The sequence below is a fragment of the Uloborus diversus genome, chromosome 2 (genome assembly GCF_026930045.1).
Source record: "Uloborus diversus isolate 005 chromosome 2, Udiv.v.3.1, whole genome shotgun sequence".
In the NCBI taxonomy this organism is placed as follows: domain Eukaryota; kingdom Metazoa; phylum Arthropoda; class Arachnida; order Araneae; family Uloboridae; genus Uloborus; species Uloborus diversus.
The window spans coordinates 79,085,547-79,105,423 of record NC_072732.1 but is presented as its reverse complement, the minus strand read 5'-3'; the positions used below and the strand labels follow the sequence as shown (position 1 = coordinate 79,105,423).

Sequence of the window (19,877 nt, the reverse complement as noted above, 5' to 3'; positions counted from 1 at the left end):
GAGGCGAGAATTCTACCACTGAGCCACCGTTATCCACGGATGAAAAGTGCGAACTTCGCTACAAAATCATTTAATAGGGAAATTGCATAAAATTTACTGTTTTTTGCCCATAACTTTTTTTCTACAGAACAAATATGGTCAAACAAAGTAATGGGACCTAAGTTGAGCCATCCCCTATCCATTAAAAAAAGAATCATCAAAATCGGTTCACTAGGTGAGACGCTATGAGTGGACAAACAAAAAAAAAACATACATACGGTATGAATTGATAACCGCCTCCTTTTTGAAGTCGGTTAAAAAGAACGAATCCTTCGCCTAAAAATGAACGACCGTTCTTTTGAACGGTGAACAGTTCGGAACACTGTATTGATGCATTTTATAAAATGTAACCTGAAGTACATTCTCAATATTATTTTTTTGTTTCATTTGTACCTGTGGCCATACTGCACTTGGAGATATGATGCACTATATGACTAAAAGTATTCTGACACTTCCAAAAGTTCACATTTTTACGAATTTCTCGAAGAATAAGAGATTAAGTGCTCTGTATTTTTTTCCCCACACAAAAGGTATACTCCAGTTGTCATTTTCCAATAAAAATTGAATCTTCTATTCATTTCAACAAAAATTGCTTTCTGATCATCCTTCGTTTTAAATAGCTGGGAATGAGCTATAAATTTCATAAATAAATTAAACTATGTAAAATTTATTTTTATATTTTCGTGGAAGTATCTCTTATACACAAGGAAATATATAAGCATTTCTTCCAAAAATACAAATTTTGTTGGAAGGTTTTGATCTTATAACACGCCGAGTTTTTCGTCAAACGTTTCTAAACTTTCAGAATATTTAACAGCATCATGAGAAACATAAAAATAAAATTTGAAGTTAAAACTTTGAAAATTTGATGAAATATGAACGTTTATAGCAATTGAATTTTCAAAGCGCATGCGCGAATGATAGCAGTTCATAATCTTCATAATGCAAAGCACGAGTAGATCCTGCAACTCATAATAAAATTCCAGCTCGATATCTTTAAAATTTAAAAAGTTATCAGTATCTTTGATGAGCCGAATTTCAATAATGGGGTCGTTTCCAAAATTTTAAAAATATATTTTTCTGAAAGAACACGCTTAAAAACATAGGATCTAACCATTTTTTAAATAATTTGTTTAAGTTTAATATTTTTAAAAAATTACTTAAATTGGTGCGCTTTCATTGTTTACATTTCTTGCCGATGGCATCACAAATGATGAAATGTCATTCTGTGTTACCATTCACAGAGCAAAATATTTATTTCGCATCTTTACTCACGTGTATTGGCAACGATATGGTTGATAGCAAGCGTAGAGCGCAATATTTAATTCGCTTCTTGATTATCATAACGTGGAAACGCGGTATAAATGTGCCAAAGAGCATCATTTGTGACATCATCAAGACCACGCCTTGTTTGCAAATTCGGACATTTAAAAAAATTAATTAAAAAATAACTGTTGGGAAAAATGAAAGAATTTTCTGTTAGTTCCATGTTTTTTTTTTTTTTTTTTTTTTTGCTTATTCTATCAATTTCAGTGACTAAAAGTACTACTTTTGACTGAAGGAAACAACCCCATTCTTTTATAGGCAACGAATCGTAAGGGATCGTTTGCAAACTAGCAACACTTTCCTGTTTTCGTGCAGAGTGATTTATGATAAAACGGATAATTTGCGGACGATCCCTCACAATTCGTTGCCTATCCAAGAATTATTGAAATTCGGCTTATTAGATCGCTGATAACTTTTTAATATTTAAAGATATTCGGCTGGAATTTTATTATGAGTTGTAGGATTTATCTGGGTCTTGGTTGATGAAGGTTATAAATTGCTATCTATCGCGCATGCGCAGTAAAAAATTAATTGCTTTAAAACCCTCATATTTCTTTAAATTTTTAATCTTTGAATTTAAAATTTTATTTTTAATTTTCTTCGGTGTCAAATATCTTGAAAGTTAAGAAACGTTTAACGGAAAACTCTGCGTGTTATGAGCCGAAAATCTTCAAATAAAATTTGTATTTTTGAAAGAAATGCTTATACCATTGTGGGTATAAGAGATACTTTGATGAAAATATAAAAATAAATTCTTCATCCATGGACACTTTCGATCCCGGAAAGAACCTGCTTTTCACCACATTCCGGTTATTTGCGGGATATATGTGGAACTTTTCTCCTCCTGCTTCCTTCTGGAGTCAAAGGGGAGTTTTTACCCAGAATGCATTACGCGAAACAAGTTCGTCTACTAGCTTCTAAGGGTACTGGGTAAAAACCGCTTTCTCTGGTACAGTAGGAAACCTCTTTTTACATGGGGAATTTTTCAATCGGTTTTTTGCGGAGCCGTAGCGGAGATTTACGGAGTATAAAAGTGTGTTGTGAACGCGGCTAATGATGCAGGCGCGCGGATTTAAATATGTACCAGCGTTTCTCAACCTTTTCACTAGTGAGGACCACTTGATACTTGGTACCCATCCGAATCCCAAGCGGACCACGCGTGATAGACAAAATATTTTCACAATAATTACTAGATGAAATGAGATGAATCCAAAATCCTTCTTTAATAAGTTTAATTACAGCTATAAAAAGGATATAGATCATTTTCCCCTAGTTGTTAGCGGTCCACATGAAAATCGTTCACGGAACACGGGTTGAGAAGCACTGCAACTTACTGTCTTTTCTTCTTTTTTTTAACCTTGGTCAAATTTCTGAGTAGTTAAAATTAGACTATTAAATATTTGTTTTTAAACTTTTGCGTCTCGATGGCCATTGTGCTAAGCTTGGTTAAATTGCTAAACTGTTTGAATACCACAGTTATAGAATGAGCATCCAATTGAATAATTTGAATGAATTTTAAAGTGTCTTTAATTTTATAGAAAATCGAGAGAGAAAAAGTCGACTTTCAATAAAATTTTGAAAGAATTGAATACGTATTTAGAATAAGGCATAAAAGTAACTCTCGCAGCCGGTAGGATTCGAACCTACGCGGGGAAACCCCAATGGATTTCAAGTCCATCGCCTTAACCGCTCGGCCACGACTGCTTGTGCAGCTGTTTAAGAAAGAAGAATTCTCGCACAAACATAAATCACCAGCTTTAGAGCTATGTTAGATTGTTTAGAAATGCCCTTTTATATACATTATTCATTGCATTCTTAAAGTGACCATACGTTAGTTTTTGAACGAGAACGGGACTACAGCGTTATTAGGTCCCGAACACATTTTCGGACTGCATGCCTCATCTTCCAAAAGATAGTAACCCTGGGGAAAAAAGTCAACCTGCAGGAAAAAAAATAAAAATGGAAAAAGAGAGTTGATTCGAAGACTCGCAATAATTTGAATCATAAAAATTCTAAAATTGTTATTAGCAAAAGCATTTTACTTTTAAATGTATTTTACATTTGCTCTTCCGCCTAATAAATTTGCTCCTCAGAATATGCCAACTACTCCAGTTGCATGCATTTTCCTATCGATGCTATAGTTGTAGAAATGGCCCCCACATGAGGATGCTTGGACTTGAGGGGTTTCTTAGCAATGGGGCCCTGGATGAAAAAGCAGAGATTGAAGCTTTGTATACAGTACTAAATTGACAAAACTGGAAGGGAATCCGCGGCATGATCTGGCTAAGAGGTCCAGTCATAAATGTGTGATCCATGGTTGTAGAGATCAGTGGTTGTAAAGGATGTATAACACGGGCATTTGAAAGGCCTCGAATCCTTACAGAAAGCAAATCTGGCGATTAAATCTTTGCCAAAGAACCAATTTTATTTTCGAGATGCACAAGCAGTCGTGGCCGAGTGGTTAAGGCGATGGACTCGAAATCCATTGGGGTTTCCCCGCGTAGGTTCGAATCCTACCGGCTGCGTAAGCACTTTTTTTTTCTTCTTCTTTTGCTCTCTTAATTCTTGAATTTCAATATTTATGAAAATTGTCCCCAAAACCCTTCTTTAAGAAAAGCAAGTTCGTCTTCCACTACTTTACTTTAAAATGTATCACGTGACTTGGGCGCTTTGCTTCAAGAACTGAAGGCTTCACTCTCTCCACTTTTGCTTCCTTCTCAATGGTTATTGACAGCGGGCCAGTCAGATCTTCTTTCCCTAGGTTGACTATCGCCTCTGCAAAATTATGGCCTCTTTTTCTTGAGGCTTACATAATTTCTTTGTCGTGCTTTAAAGCGGAAGTGTTTCGATCTTTGAATGATTCTAGTTAATTGTAAACAGGCATGCGACGGACTCGCAATGGAATGATTCCAGAGGTACACCGCATCGAAGATTAATGTACTATATTTATTTATGTACCATCGCAGGCGAAAAGAAGGGGCGAAGCCCTGGAAGTACACTGTCGCAGGCGACTAATGAAGCCTCCCTGGCGGCAAGCATGATTCTAAATCGCTTATTTATTTGCAATTTTCATGCTTAGGATCTTCTACATTGTAAAAAATGCAATATTTTAAAATCATTTAAGGGAAATAGAATTTTTTTTTCCCTTTCAATGTTTATCAAGCTTTGCAAATGCAAATAAATGATTTTTTTTCGCAAATAAATGATTTTTTTTTTTTTTTTTTTTTTTTGCAAATAAATGAATGCAAATAAATGATTTTTTTCCTTGAAAAAGCCTTAATTTAAAAATTTGTAAATAAAATTCTATGATCGTTTAGAGCGCGATCGTTTACTACGTAAAATGCTGAAATACTAGTTTTGTTTCAATTCAGGCAAGTCTTGCAATATTTGCATAATATTTCTGATCGCTTTCAAAAAATGACGCACTAAAATTAAAGTTACAATCAAGGGCTTTATATTCCAGAAAAATTCAGTAGCATTCCACTTCAGATTGTCATACATCACATCATAACACCTCCTCAAACCGTCTTATGTAGTTTGCAGACTCTCTAAGTGTTGATGGTTTGAGGCAGGGGCTGACTGGTCCGCCACCCCATCTTTCTTAAACTTTTTTTTTTTCGTCCTCTAACCTGTTGGATTTTTCCTTTTTCTTTTTTTTTTTGAGCAATCACATTGCTAATTGTTCTCATTTGACTGTTTTTATGTCCTATGATTTTATTCCCCCCCCCCCCCCCGCCTCCCTCTGCAGCACCACCGTCGATCGGCCCCTCCCGATGCTGCTGCTCTAGCGAGCAGCGTCTCCAGGTTGCGTCCATTCGAGAGGTTTGGATCTGGAACTTTCTCCCGAACATTTTTCGAAATTGAAGTCCCAAAAATGTAATTTTGACGATCTCCGATGATGTTAGAAGGATAAGAGTTAAAATCCCCACATTTTTTTGTTACTGAATGTTAAAACCGCAGTTTTAGGCTTTTTTCGATAATATTAAGGGAAAGGAGATGGGGGTCAGAGTTCTCATTCGGAAATGTTTCAGAATTGAAGACCGAAGCATTTGTAATCAACATGTGTAACCAAGGTACGTAGTAAAGGTTAAATAATTAAAATCTATAGCCCCTCACTTGAAAAATTTCTGTATCCACTTTTGAGAACGGGCAATTTTTATGATATTGCGCCCCTAGGGTAGGGAGATGCAGACGCGCCCCAAACCTCACTAGTGAATAAAATAAACATACACTTGTGAAAATTGCAACACCACGAAGGACTCACGCGAGTGAGCTGAAAATTGCAGGAAATGTAAAGTAGGGCATGATATGCAAATGATTACAATTGCAGATCCTCTGAACGGTGGATAGAAACGAATATAAATAGACGACTTTACATAAGCGGATTTACGGGGGTGCAAGGGGGTGCGCCGCACCCCCAAAATTTTTGGTTGGGTTTTGAAAAAAAAATAGTTTAGTATATTTCACTCAGAAACGCAGTTGGGGGGAAAAAAATCATAGCTGCTATACTAGTAAATTTACTTGAATCCAGTGTATCACCACACATCGCTAGTGCAAGAAAAACATAACTGTGCTCATATTAAGAATTAAAGTAATTTTATCCATTTTGAAAAAAGAAAAAAAAACATAATGAACAATTTCATGCAAATAAAGAAACTTCTCAAACAATTTATTGTTCAGCGCTGAGTTATTGTATAGAATAATTGCATGTTCTGTAATTGGGTATTTATTCGTAAATCAATACCAATTCTTCTATTTTGGAACAACTTAGGCTAATAAAATAAAATAATAAAAAAAAAAAAAAAATCATGGCTATTGCAAGAAACTTTATCAATAAAACCTACACCTAAATCAATCGAAAACCAACATTTTTTAGTTTAAAGTTTCAAAAATTTTTGAAGGACTCCCCCCGGACATTTTGCTGCAGTGGTGCATCTAGGGGGAGGGGAACGAGACTGATCACCCTCCCCACAAAATGCCGCGTAGATGTTTTTAAAAAAATATTCTTTATTTTTGAAGAGAAGAAAAGATCTCATTTTATGAAAACGCAGTTATTTTACGGAAAAAAAAGAATGTTGGGAAAAAATCTTAATTTCTTTCAAATAGAAATATTAACATTTAAGTTTTTCAACAGCTTCAGATTATTGGCGACGAATTGTATGCCTCCTCCCCCCTCCTCGCAGAATCCTCTTTCATTCATATCCCCCCCCCCTTTTTTTCAATTTTTCTATTTCGTTTTCATTTTTTCTATTAATCCTCAAAATTTTTCTTTTCCAAAGTTATTACAGAGTACCTCAAATTTCGTTTCTTGGGCTTCACTTTCACAAAATATCCAAGAAAGATCTTCTAATCACCAAAATACATCGAAAATCGTTTAAAAGTATCGTCGTCAGTGTCCCTAACGTTACCAAATATGGTCTTACACTCATGTGTTTAAGATTTTTAGTTTTAGAAAATATTCGAACAAGGGCCTCCGACCCCCTTTCTCTAATAAAATCATCAAAGAGTGTTAATATTTTGGTTTTGAAAACTATTATTTCGAAATATTTAAGTGGGAGAATCCTTTTTTTTTAATACCATGAAGTATTGCAGAAGAACTTCATTTTTAGGACTTCAATTTCGAAAATTTTTCAGGGGAGAGCTCCAGAACACTCCGTCCGGTAACAGCACCAAAAATTGTCCTCCGTAGTATTTTTGCAACTTCAGTTATGAAAAGTTAAAGATGTAGCGTGGGGGAGGGGAGGGGGTACGTATTTCTATCTGCTTTTCAAAAAATCGATTGGAGACAGTCTATGAGCCTCATTCCTAAACGCAAACTATAAATATGGATTATAATCACAATTATAAGACTAAAATTTCTAAAAATAGCCTTGGAGCCACGCGTACCTTTCTTGCCCCTAAAATATCACCAAGAACTGTAAAACTGCGTTTTCCAAACTACTATTTCAAATTTTTTCTGGGAAGTGAATCCCATTCCAAACCAGTAGCTAAATCCACTCATTGCTTCTACTTCTAATATCGATTTTCGTTTAAGACTTTTTCTGCAGTTTGAAATATTAAGAATGTCCCGTCCCCTAATCTTACTAAATATTGTTTACATCGCGTTTTTTAGACTTAAAAGTATGTCCCGCCCTAAAATTATTTTTTGATTTCGCCACTGCCTTGTTATTCCGGGAATACCCCCCCCCCCCCTTCCCCAGATCCCTGTTATTGTTGCACCCCCAAATATTTCCGCCTAAATCCGCCTATGCGACTTAAGCGAGGCGTGTATGATTATCGGTAGTTATATGCTAGAGTAAACGTTAACTGAATCGTTACTAGTTTGAACATCGCAGAATCGTCGGCGTTCGTGAAGCTGGATTGTCGTATCGTGCAGTAGCCGCTCGTGTGCAGCGTAACAGTAGCACAACCATGCGTGTTTGGAAGTAGTGGACGGACGAGTGTCGGACAGCTCGGAAATCCGGGAGTGGACCACGAAATGTGACGTCAGCTCGCGATGACAGACACCTGGTGCGTATGGCACTGCGACGGACCGCACAGCTTCTTCTAGACAACAGCTACAGGTGTTTCATTGTGTGCTTCATCAATTCGGAGACGTCTGCTGCAGCGTGGACTGCGCGGAAGGATTCCTTTATACAGGATTGCCTGCTGATTGGCAGCAGGTCGTCTTTTCTGACGAATCCCGCTTCAATTTGTGGCACCATGATGGCCGAATTCGTGTCAGGCGCTATGCCGGTGAACGGCACATTCCGGAGTGCATTATCGAACGCCAGAGTGGACGAACACCCGGAGTTATGGTTCGGGGTGCCATAGCATATCATGGACGATCACAATTGCTACGAATTGTGGGTAATTTGAACAGTACCCGATACGTAAACGAAGTTTTACAGCCCCAAGATATTCCTTTCCTGCAAGGATCGCCAGGGGCTGTTTTCCAGCAGGATAATGCCCGTCCACAAGTCGCCAGGACTGTTAAATCCAACCTTGATTCGCAGCAGGTACAGCTTCTTCCTTGGCCTGCATATTCCCCGGATATGTCAATGATTGAACATGTGTCTGATTTCGTTGGGCGGCGTCTCGCTTGTGATCCTCGTCCTGTTGCTTCGACAGACGAACTTTCGTTGTGCATACAAACAATATGGAATACTCTTCCGCAGACAGATATTCAAACTTTGTTTCACTCCATGCTGAGTCGTTCTTTCTGGCGCCCCCATTCCTCCAGGCCCCCTTGAATCCGCGCCTTGATATTTATAATTTGAAAAAAAAAAAAAAAAATGCAGCGTAGTTTTTGAAGCAGCTTTCAAGAGTTTTCCAGAGATATATACGTATTAGAATTATTCAGTCAAGATTATGCAAAGAACGCGCGAGAGGACGGCAAGTACCAACTTGCTGACGCACTAGAAGCTTTCTTCTTACCCCAGTCAATAAAATGTTTCTATTGGCAGAAATTAGGGAGAAGCTGCATTTTTGTCCGTAATTAGTACCAAATTAGAGGAGTATTATCTCAAAAGACCCCTCCCCTTTTGGCCCCCCAACTAGCCCCTCTCTCCTCAAGTTAGTTAAATAAATTGTCAAATTATGAAACAGTTTTTATTTCAAATGTGTAGTTTCCACCGGTTTTAGAAAACAAGGCCTAAATTTTTGATAACATCTCAAAACAGTTGAAGAAAAGTAGTAACACATACATGTTTTAACCTTTTGGTTAGAACAAACCTTTGTTTTCACTTTTTGGGTAGTTCAGAATGCAGTGCAATGTGTACTTAAATGTGACTAATTTTCGTTAGAAACTTTGCTTGTTTAAAACTTTTCATACTGGGGAACATTAGAACTGGCCAAGTTTTCAGATACTTGTTTTATTGATAATGAAGATTGTTAATGACACTGTCAAAAAGGGTTTTTTAGCGGCATATCGATAAAGTTGTCAATTTCACGCTTGCCTTGATTTTAATTTCTTTTATCGTTCCACATTATAATTTTTTGCTTTTGTGCTTAACATAGGATCTTTAATCCATTATGTAAGATAGCCACATAGCATCACTTACGGAGCAGTTTTGAATAACTATTGCAACTATATCGTTTCTAATTATGGATAAAACGTTGTTGTACTCTTTGAAGGATATCCAGATCATTCAACTACTAAAAACGAAGAGCCAAAAAGAAGAGCTTCAAATAAATATTCATGTGCCTTGCATTTTGAGGACATCACAGTATGCACGACACGAAGGCAAGCGCGGATCTAATGGGGGGGGGTCATGACCCCCCCCCTAGCCAAACCAAACATTACACAACAGGGCCTTTTTAATCTTCCTGTTACTGAATTTTTCGAAGGAGAAATTGAAAACCACCCAGTTTGTGAACAAATATAAAATAAAACCAAGCCCAAAATTATGGGGGGGGGCAAATGTGGGTCAAGGGGGAGGTCATGGGGTCATGACCCCCCCCCCCCCCCAGCTAGACCAAACATAGCCCAACAGAGCCTTTTTAATCTTCCAGTTACAGATTTTTTCGAAAGAGAAATTGAAGATCGCCCACTTTATGAACAAATTTAAATTATATCCAAGTGTAAAATGAAGGGGGGGAGGAGGGGAAAGTGTGGAGCCAAGGGGGGGGTCATGGGGATCATGAGCCTAATCCCCTTAACCAAACCAAACATTACCCACCAGATCCTTTTTATTCTTCCAGTTACAGATTTTTTTGAAGGAGAAATTGAGGATCACTCAGTTTGTATAAAAAATTTAATTATATTCAAGCGCAAAATTTACGTAGGGGAAACGCGTGGGTCCAAGAGGGGGGGATCATGAGGGTCATGACCCCACCCCCCTTAACCAAACCAAACATTACCTACCAGATCTTTTTTAATCTTCCAGTTACAGATTTTTTTCGAAAGAGAAATTGAGGATCACCCAGTTTGTGTACAAATTTAAATTACATCCAAACGCAAAATTAAGGGGGAGGGGGGACATGCGTGGATCCAAGGGGGGGGGGGGGTCATGACCCCACCGCCTTAACTAGAACAAACATTACCCACCAGATCCTTTTTAATCTTCCAGTTACAGATTTTTTCGAAGGAGAAATTGAGGATCACCCAATTTGTGTACAAATTTAAATTATATCCAAGCGCAAAAATAGGGGGTGGGGGAAGCGTTTTTGTATTTAAATTAGAAAGATTTTCGTGCGGAGAACTCTGGCTTTAAGCAGTTTGAAGCAGCATATTGCAGTTATATATAGACTGCAATGCATATCTCAACACAAAATACCTGGTACCTCTAAGAAACGAGACAATGTAGAGACTTTGCTTTAAAAAAAGAAAAGAAAAGAAGGGGGTGGGGCAGGAGTTAAAGTAAAGGGTCGCGAAAGTGGACACGGGAAAAGAATCAAAATCCAGTTAAAGATTTCCCTCCATGTATCATAAAACTTATCGAAGAATGTGACAAGGACATGTATTCTGGAATAAATTGCCTTCTCCGACTCATAGCTACATTGCCAGTTAGTATTGCCACAAGTGAGCGAACCTTCTCGACATTGCGGCGTTTAAAAACAAGGTTAAGAGCCTCAATGTGTGAGGAACGCCTTGTGGGACTTTCTCTCTTAAATATCCACAGAGACATTGATGTAAACATTGACCACATAATCACTAGATTCGCAAAGAAGTCGAAAAGGAAGTTAAACTTTGTCTTGTGAGAAAATGTGTGGAAGAAAACCGTTCAGAAATACTAAAATAATGTTTGGAGGGGACCCCGGAAATTGAAAAGCGCTCACCTTCACCAATGTTATTTTTCATAACAAAGTTTTCATGAATTTATTTTCAAATGTTTTTTAGGATCCCTTAAGGTTAATTAAACTAATTTTTAATACATAAATATTACACACTAACCAACTTTTGATGTGGAGGTAAAATATGTTTAACATTTCAAGTCAATTTAGTAGGGGAATGTGGGGCGAAGTGAAATAGCAGGGCAAAGTGAAATGGTGAAATATCTACTCCGTTTTTAGCGCTACTTAACTAGTAATATTTTAACTATGTAGTAAGATGTCATGTGTAGTCTATTCCAGTCAAGAAAAAAATATCTCCGAAAATCTAATCGTATGATAATACAAGCAATTTTTAAAAAATGATACTCAAATTGTAATATTTTGTTGTAACTCAAAAATTATTTTGATATTATCGAGTGATGAATTGGGACCTTCCAATATTCGGTGCAGTATTTATTTAGTTAATACAGTCGAACCTGTCTATCTCGAAAACCTTTCTATCTCGAAATTTTTTAATTTCCCTGCATTTTCAGCCAAAATTTAATGTATTTTCCATGTTTATCTCGAAAAAAATCCCGAATACCTATATATCTCGAATTCCAGCAATGCTGACATTTTTGAATTCGAAGCCCAGCAATCTTCAAAACAGCAAACAACTTTCCTTAAACACAGAAACGAAGTAGTTCTAAAGGACAGTCATTTCGAGCACTTTCTCGGAAGCAGAGTAGAGGGCAGAGAATGGGACAATGAGGAGAGGGCTGGGCTTGACAGGTTTGACATGCAGTGGCGGATCACCGCATAGGCGCATGAGGCGCTAGCTGGGGCCTCCAGAAAAGCAGGGGGCCTCGGAGCTGCGAACTGGCCTATCCTCAAAACCAACATTTTTTGTTTTGAGAATTTGTCGTGGAAAGCCATAATTTTGTGTGGAAAATGTTCAAAACTCATGAAAATTGATATTTAATCATGAAGTTTAGGCGCGGGCTGATTGCTTCAAATAGGGCACCCTGAGTCTTAGGGGGCCCTGGCTTCAGGTGCCTTTGTTTGGATTTTCCAAGGAGTTTGGATTTTCCTTTTTCTTCCCACAATTTCTGCATAAAATTGTGTTCAATCGACAAAATTATTCTGATAAAATGCACAGTTAGTATTGCCAGCAGGCTCGGATCCGCAAACTACGCAGTGCAGGGGGGGTGGGGGACACGACCTGAAAAGGCCCAACGTCCCAAGAAATTGAAAAAAAAATGAAATAAAAAAAATAACACTAAGTTCTTATTAACGGTACGAATGTACACACTGCTGGCCTCTGGGGAGTGGCCCTATACAGAGTTTTTTCAGGGGGCCCCAAAATTTATACATCTGGGCCTACTTGCCAGAAAACTTTTCCCGTTCCAAGGAGTTCTTTGACCACTTACAAGTCGCCTTCGTCTGAGTAAGGAGTATGCATCTTGTTTTAAAAAAGCACTATTGATATACACATGAAGATATTTGCTTTAAATAGCCATATAGCTAGGAAGTGTCGAAAGGGGGTAGAGAGAGGTGAGACCCCCTCTTCCCAAACAAATGATAACCAGTCGTCATTTTTGTGTCAGTATTATATCAGTCCTCAAAATATACCAATCGTCATTTGTGCGATTATGCCCGAATCGGTGTTTTTCTAAATAAGGGGAGCAGGCAGCAGGATTTACAGCATGGGTTGTAAAACTCGACCTCTTGGAATGGTCACTCTTCTTGACTAACAATTATATTGCCTTTCCTTATCTAGAATGCTGAAGGGAGAAGAGACAGATCTGTGGGAGGTCCAGATCGAAGTTGTTTTCACACGCCGGGCACAGCGCACCGCTGTGTTTTCCTGTGTTTTCTTTCTTTACTTTTTGCTAAATTTCCCACTTTCCCACCAGTGACCTGACCAACCCGTAACAAGATAGTTTTATGACGTATTTAACTAAATAAGCAGTTTGGAAAAGGCGGGAATTTTTTCTTTTTCTTTTTTTTTTTTTTTTTTTTTTTTTTTTTTTTTTGGAGGAAGAACGAAGAAGTTATGTCATTTGCTGTTCGGATTCACTCGTGCTCGTGCTTTTGCTCTGGGTCTTCAATCAACGACAAGACCATTCCTTTCGAGATAAGTTAAATATGTTTTAATAACTATTTAATTTTTAGAATTATGCTGCAATCTTAGTGTTAAATGATAAATTTTGAAATATAATAGACTACAATTAAAGAGGTACAAAGTGCTTTTTAAAAAAATATATACTGCTAATTCTTCTTCAAATTATATTTCCATTACAGAGAAAAGAACCATTTGTCAATTCATTGCAAAAACGCTTTATAAAATTACTATAAAATTTTAAATACCTCTGCTGCGAAAGTAGTTGATTTTGAGTGTTCTCTTTCTTTCACTGGTGCCATTTGTTTGCAATATATTTTACAATTTCAACTTCATTAAGATTGATTTACTTATTAAAGACAAACGTTTTATATAAAAACTGTAGTTGCGGCAAACCTTACCTAACAGCGTCGTAATGCTATAATTAAGATCTGCGTAGCTTTCTTAATGCTGTCAGGTTAGTTTCTCCCCAACTATTGAAGCGTTTCAGTTTTATTTTCAGGAGTGTATATCAACATTTGCCATGTACTAAAAAGTATGTTTTACTGCTTCAAAAGAAAAAAAAATGATGGTAATGATTATAAAAAAACAAAAAAACATAGGCTTTAAGATTTGCTTGAAAACTTCTGAAGAATCAGGATTTTCAAACATGAAAGGAAATTAAATTACGAATTTTGAATTTCAGAAGCATATAAATAATTTCAGGAAAAGTAAAAATATGAGAGTAAGAATTTCACTTGGATTCGTCATAGATGCGCGCGCGCGCAACTATGCTCGCGCGCGAACTTATTATACTTTTCTCTTCATCACTCCACTTCTTAGCGTACGCCTTAGGTCTAGGTGGATAAGTCTTGTGGATATTCTGGCCCACGTAAAAAGAAATTATTGAAAGAAATGAGAATTCAAGAAGCATTATTAAACGTCAAAGATTAATGCAAATTAAAGCAGCTATTTCCACGATGTTGAATTCGATATTTATCAATTCTTGATAAAACTAAATAATAATTGTGGCCTGACAAGAATAACAATTAATGCTAGAAAATTCAATATGACATTACAAATTATTATCGAAAGAAGATAATACTTTTTTGCCTTGCTTGGCTGGCGCTTATTGTTTTCCATTTGTAGCTGAGTTATTTCTCTCGAATTCCCGAATCGGTTAATTTAAAATTTTTCTGTTTCGATTTTTCTAATTTCTGAGTTACGATTTAATTGTGTCATGTTATGCAAATCATCAACAAAATTCTCAAGGAAATATGGTAGTAGTTTTCTTTTCAGTTGAATGACCATTATTTCTTTTAACTTATCGAGTTCTGTAATCCTACTACCATTTTATTCCACTCATGATAAAAATTAAAAATGGTTTATCTAAAAACGCGAAATCTCGCCAAGGATACTTAGCTCGCACAATACTAAAACTATAACCCTAAACAAATTTGGCGAAACCTTTCAGCTGAGAATAAAAGCAACAAAATAAATTCTTTCTCGGTTAAACATTTTTCATTTCGTTCTACGATAATATATTCACGAAAAAATTTTGCATACCGTCTATTCCAACTAAATGCTGCTGTAAAATATGGTTTGTTAAATTAATTTAAGATTTAAAAAAAACAATATTCTTATAAATTCACACAAAACAATAAAATTTTTACCTGGTATAACGTTATCCAAGTTTGTTAATCCAGAGTTTTCTGGTGTTAACGCGCTTTCACCATTTCTCAATCAAATCACTTTTTAGAGGGAAACAATGAAAACTAACATTATTTTGAGGAGCTCGAACACTTTCTGTTGCTGAAAGCAATCCAAGACACATCGATTGCATTAATAAATACTCAGAACAAACTGCCTATGTTTAAGTCAACAGACTTACGTGGAACGCAATGTGGGAATGTTTTAGTTTTTCCGGCAGTTTTGTAAATCACCGCAAGGTAGCGTATTCGAGCGCTGGAGTTGCGAATTCTCGCGATTGATAACCGAATTCATTGTTGTCCGACAAGGAAATTAAAAGCGATGATTTAAAATGTTTATCTGTTTCCAGTTTCTATTTAATTTATACTAATATTATAAAGAAAGAGGGCAAATTTTTATGTGTTTATATGTTCGCGGTAATTTCCAGAGACCATGCAACTATTTGAAAAATTCCTCCACTATATGAAAGGTGCTTTCTTACTGAGTGACATAATAATTCGAAAAAATCCGTTCTTTTTTTATCCCAATTTAGTATTAAATTTAACATAAATTCCCGAATATCGTTGAAAAGGGTAGAATTTTCCGTAATTCTCCTCTAGTACGGTGCGGTCTAGGAAGATTGGGCGCCGACTATTGGGCGCCGGGAACTTTGGGCGCCGAGCATTTTGGGCGCCAGGAACTTTGGGCGCCGAGCACTTTGGGCGCCGGGAACTTTGGGCGCCGAGCACTTTGGGCGCCGGGAACTTTGGGCGCCGAGCATATTGTGCCCAGTATTCCCGGGGCCTAAAATGCTCGGCGCCCAATGTTTCCGGCGTCCAAAATGCTCGGCGGCCAATATTCCCGGCGGCGAAATTTGAAACGCTCTCAATGCTTACGTTACGGTAGTAACCGGTCGACCGGTGAGGTTCGTCGAGCGCAAGGAATGCTTGCGTTCGCCGAGCTCAACTGGTAGCTACCGGTTAATCGATCACGTGACATCTAATGATCACGTGCTTCATATTAATACGATACCGGTTGATGATAGAACGCAGCGGTTAGCAACCGGTTACTCAGTGGTCGACCGGTTAGGATCGCCGAACAAAACCAATTACAGTACATTGGCGAAATGAGAAATAAAAACGAGCGCGTTCTATTAAACAGCATGGTAACCTGGATACATTAAAGCAACCCCGAGTAAAATGTAAACAGAGCCGCACCTTTAAATTGTGAGGTAGAAATTGCAATGCGAAATATTGCTGTTTGAAGTTTTAGTTCGTTTTAATTTCACGATTTACTCTTTTTTGTGTTGTGAAATATTTCTGTTTTCGTAGGGTTTCTTCTGAATCTTAATTTAAATACAAATACAAATACAAATGTGACGACCAGCAACAGGCACTGGGCCCAGCTAGGCTGGTCCTAGTCAATTAATTAGTCCCCAATGAAGATCAATGGCCCTCTTAAAGCTATCCACTCCCTTGCTCATTACCGCCTCTTCCGGTAAGCTATTCCAAGTGCCCTGCTAAAGTAGTAGTTTTTCCTGATTTCCAAGTTAGCCTGAGATTTAAATAGCTTAAAACAATGACCCCTTGTCCTGCTTTCCCCGCAAAAATTTAATCCATTTACATCTTTCATTTTGATAAATTTAAATAACTGAATCATGTCCCCTCTGACTCTCCTTTGCTCCAGGCTATACATGTTAAGCCTATTAAGTCTGGTATCATAATCTAAATCTGAGAGTCCCCTTACTAATTTAGTTACCCTTCTTTGAACCCTTTCCAATACAAAAATATCTTTCTTCAGATAAGGCGACCAAAACTGAACAGCATACTTCAAATGAGGTCTTACTAAACTCCTATATAAAGGCAGAAGAACTTTCTTGGATTTGTTTGAAATAGATCTATTGATGAACCCAAGCCTTTTGTTGGCTTTGTTACTAGCAATACTGCACTGTTGACTAAACTTGAAGTCCTGATTTATAAAGACACCCAGATCCATAACATTTTCTGCCTGATTTATGACTGAACCCTGTAAACGATATCTCATACGCTTATTTCCATGGCCTAAGTGTAGCACTTGACATTTCCCTACATTAACTGCCATACCCCATTTATCTGCGCACTTAGTAATATGATCTAAATCCTCTTGCAGCTGTTTTACTTGTTCTTCATTTTCGACAATCCCCATAACTTTTACATCGTCAGCAAAACAATTCATGCTTCCAGAAATATTTTCATTGATGTCATTCATAAATATAATAAACAAAAGAGGCCCTAAAACTGATCCCTGAGGAACCCCACTTAAAACATCACTCCAATTAGAATGATTTCCTCTCACAACTACTCTTTGCTTCCTACCAGTAAGCCAATTTCTAACCCAAAGTAAAGTTTTTCCTCCTATTCCAATGTCAGCTAACTTGCTGAGAAGAGCAACATGCGGTACCTTGTCAAAAGCTTTTTGAAAATCAATATAAACAACATCCACACATTTTTTGTTATCTAAAGCTGAGGTAACCTTGTCGTAGAAATGCAATAAATTAGTAGTACAGGATTTACCTTTCCTGAAACCATACTGCAAACTAGTCAACAGACTATTAGTCTCTAAGAACATCATGATCTTAATTTTGATCAAAGTTTCGAAAATCTTACAAATCACCGAAGTCAAACTTACAGGTCTATAATTCCCAGCAATACCTTTAGACCCCTTCTTGAAGAGTGGCGTTATGTTAGCCAGCTTCCAGTCCTCTGGCACCGTCCCCGAGTTATAAGAAGCATTGAAAATATTCAAAATAACATCCACTAATTCCTCTGCACATTCAACTAAAATTTTTGGATAAATATTATCTGGTCCCGGAGCTTCAGTTGCTTTAATCTTTTTCAAATGAAATAAAACCTCCTCCCTGGAAAATACAAAATCCTCAAGCTGTATAATAGCTTGTGTCTTGTTAGTGTCAACTGTTGAGATACAGTTATCGTTAAACACACTGGAAAAAAAGTTATTTAGAACATTTGCAATATCCCTATCGTTTTGGATTAAATTTCCATGCTCATCAACCAAGGCCCAATTTGACTGTTTCGAGCTTTCCCAGAATTAGCGTAAGCAAAAAACCTCTTAGGGTTCCCATCAATGTCATCTGCCAGCCTTTGCTCCAATTCCCTTTTCTGAATCCGTACCAAATACTTAAAATTTCGCCTTGCCTTACCATACTGGAGCCTCTCCGCACTCTGACCAGTTTCTTTAAACTTCCGAAAAGTGGCTTGCTTATAATTAAGAGCTTCTTTAGTCTCCCTGGAGAACCACATGGGCCAAATTTTGGTACTAACACCTTTTCTCCTAAATGGAACATAGTCCCCAACGGTTTTAGCAAGTTTATCCTTAAATTCCGTCCACTGCTGATCTACGTCGCTATTTTCCAACCCTGACGAAAAAACCTCTTTCAAGCTCTGCCTAAGTGCAACAAAATCGGTGTTTCTGAAATTGGGCACAAACCTAAAATTATCATCTTTGCACACTACAAATTTAACCCGGAACCTAATGCTGTTATGATCACTATCTCCAATATGCTCCCCTACACTCAACCCCTGAACAAAACTACCTATGTCACAAAAAACTAGATCCAAAATGGCCTCCTCTCGAGTTCCCTGAGTTACAACTTGATCTAAGAAACAGTCACCAATTACTTTTAAAAATTCCTCTTCTTTGCCATTACCAGGATAAAAATTATTCCAATCAATACCCGGAAAATTGAAATCCCCCATTATGATAACGGATCCCATACTGGACATGTCACTAATAATACGGTACATCTGTTCATCTTGTCCCTGGTTTGAATTAGGTGGCCTATAAATGTTTCCAAAGCGTAGCTTTATGCCCTTACTGCTCATCAACTCCAGCCAAACCATATCAATATCAGTAGGCTTATCATTTATGACCAATTCATTGCAAATAAAATTGTCTCTAACATAAAATAAAACCCCACCACCTCTTTTACCTACTCTATCCTGTCTGAATAAATTATACCCAGCAATATGTAATAAATCTGCATCAGATTCGGTAGCCCATGTCTCTGTAATTCCGATAACATCCAACTTCTCATCCATAACTATGCTTTTCAATTCATCCATCTTGTTCCTAATACTGCGAGCATTGGTATAGAAAACTTTAAGCATGCCTAAGTTGCTTTTATTTAACACCCTGAAATTTCCTAAATTACAATTGTTAACATTACTACTCTTGTTTGTCACTTTATTTCCATTTCTAGAAATACCCAAAAACATTTCATTCTCTCGATACCTGGTGCTTGAACCATGCCCCCCATTCCAACTTAGTTTTTTGACTCCGAAGCCCTTAAAATTAATCCACTAACCATTTTGACCCCTGTAGAGCTCAGATGCAGGCCATCCCTAGCAATCCAATCCCGTTTACAGTGACTCCATACATCAATGAACCTGATACTGCGCTTTTCGCAAATTTACTTCAGTAGCAAGTTCATACACCTCGCACGTTGATTTAGCCAGCTCCTATGCACTCCATACCTGGGAAGCAAACCAACCACTTGGACATTCGTCGAAAAGCTGGTTGCTTTAGCCAACAGGGATTCCCATTCCCTAGAAAACTCCTCATTTTTACTGTGGCCTACATCATTTGTTCCCACCCACAAAGTAACCATGTCCTCCTTATTCAATACTCCCTTCTTTTCAGCAACCATATTAACGTCTTTTACCCGAGCCCCTGGTAAACAACACCTAGCCACCTTACGCTTTACTCTCCCAACTGTGTTACCCACCTCCCTTACCATAGAGTCCCCCAAAATTACACCCTTAGTTTCCCAATCTAACTCCTCATTTGAAACTTCCCCCTGAATCTCTGGAACATTTATACCCTCTACAACTGGCTTACACCCTAATGCTAACTGGGCTTCCAAAACTAGCATCTTAAGTCTTAAGTCTGAGAGTTCAGCATATTTAGTGCAAATATAATCCTCTTCAAAAAC

The 19,877-nt window shown here is 37.5% G+C and overlaps 2 non-coding genes across 2 annotated transcripts; one reads left to right on the top strand and one right to left on the bottom strand.

Moving 5' to 3' along the window:
- Nucleotides 1-2,987: 2,987 nt before the first annotated feature.
- Trnas-uga (transfer RNA serine (anticodon UGA)) lies at nucleotides 2,988-3,069 on the bottom strand. The gene has a single exon. It is a non-coding gene; the product is annotated as a tRNA-Ser (tRNA).
- A 739-nt stretch (nucleotides 3,070-3,808) lies between these two features.
- Nucleotides 3,809-3,890, top strand: Trnas-cga (transfer RNA serine (anticodon CGA)). Its single transcript has one exon. It is a non-coding gene; the product is annotated as a tRNA-Ser (tRNA).
- Nucleotides 3,891-19,877: the final 15,987 nt, after the last annotated feature.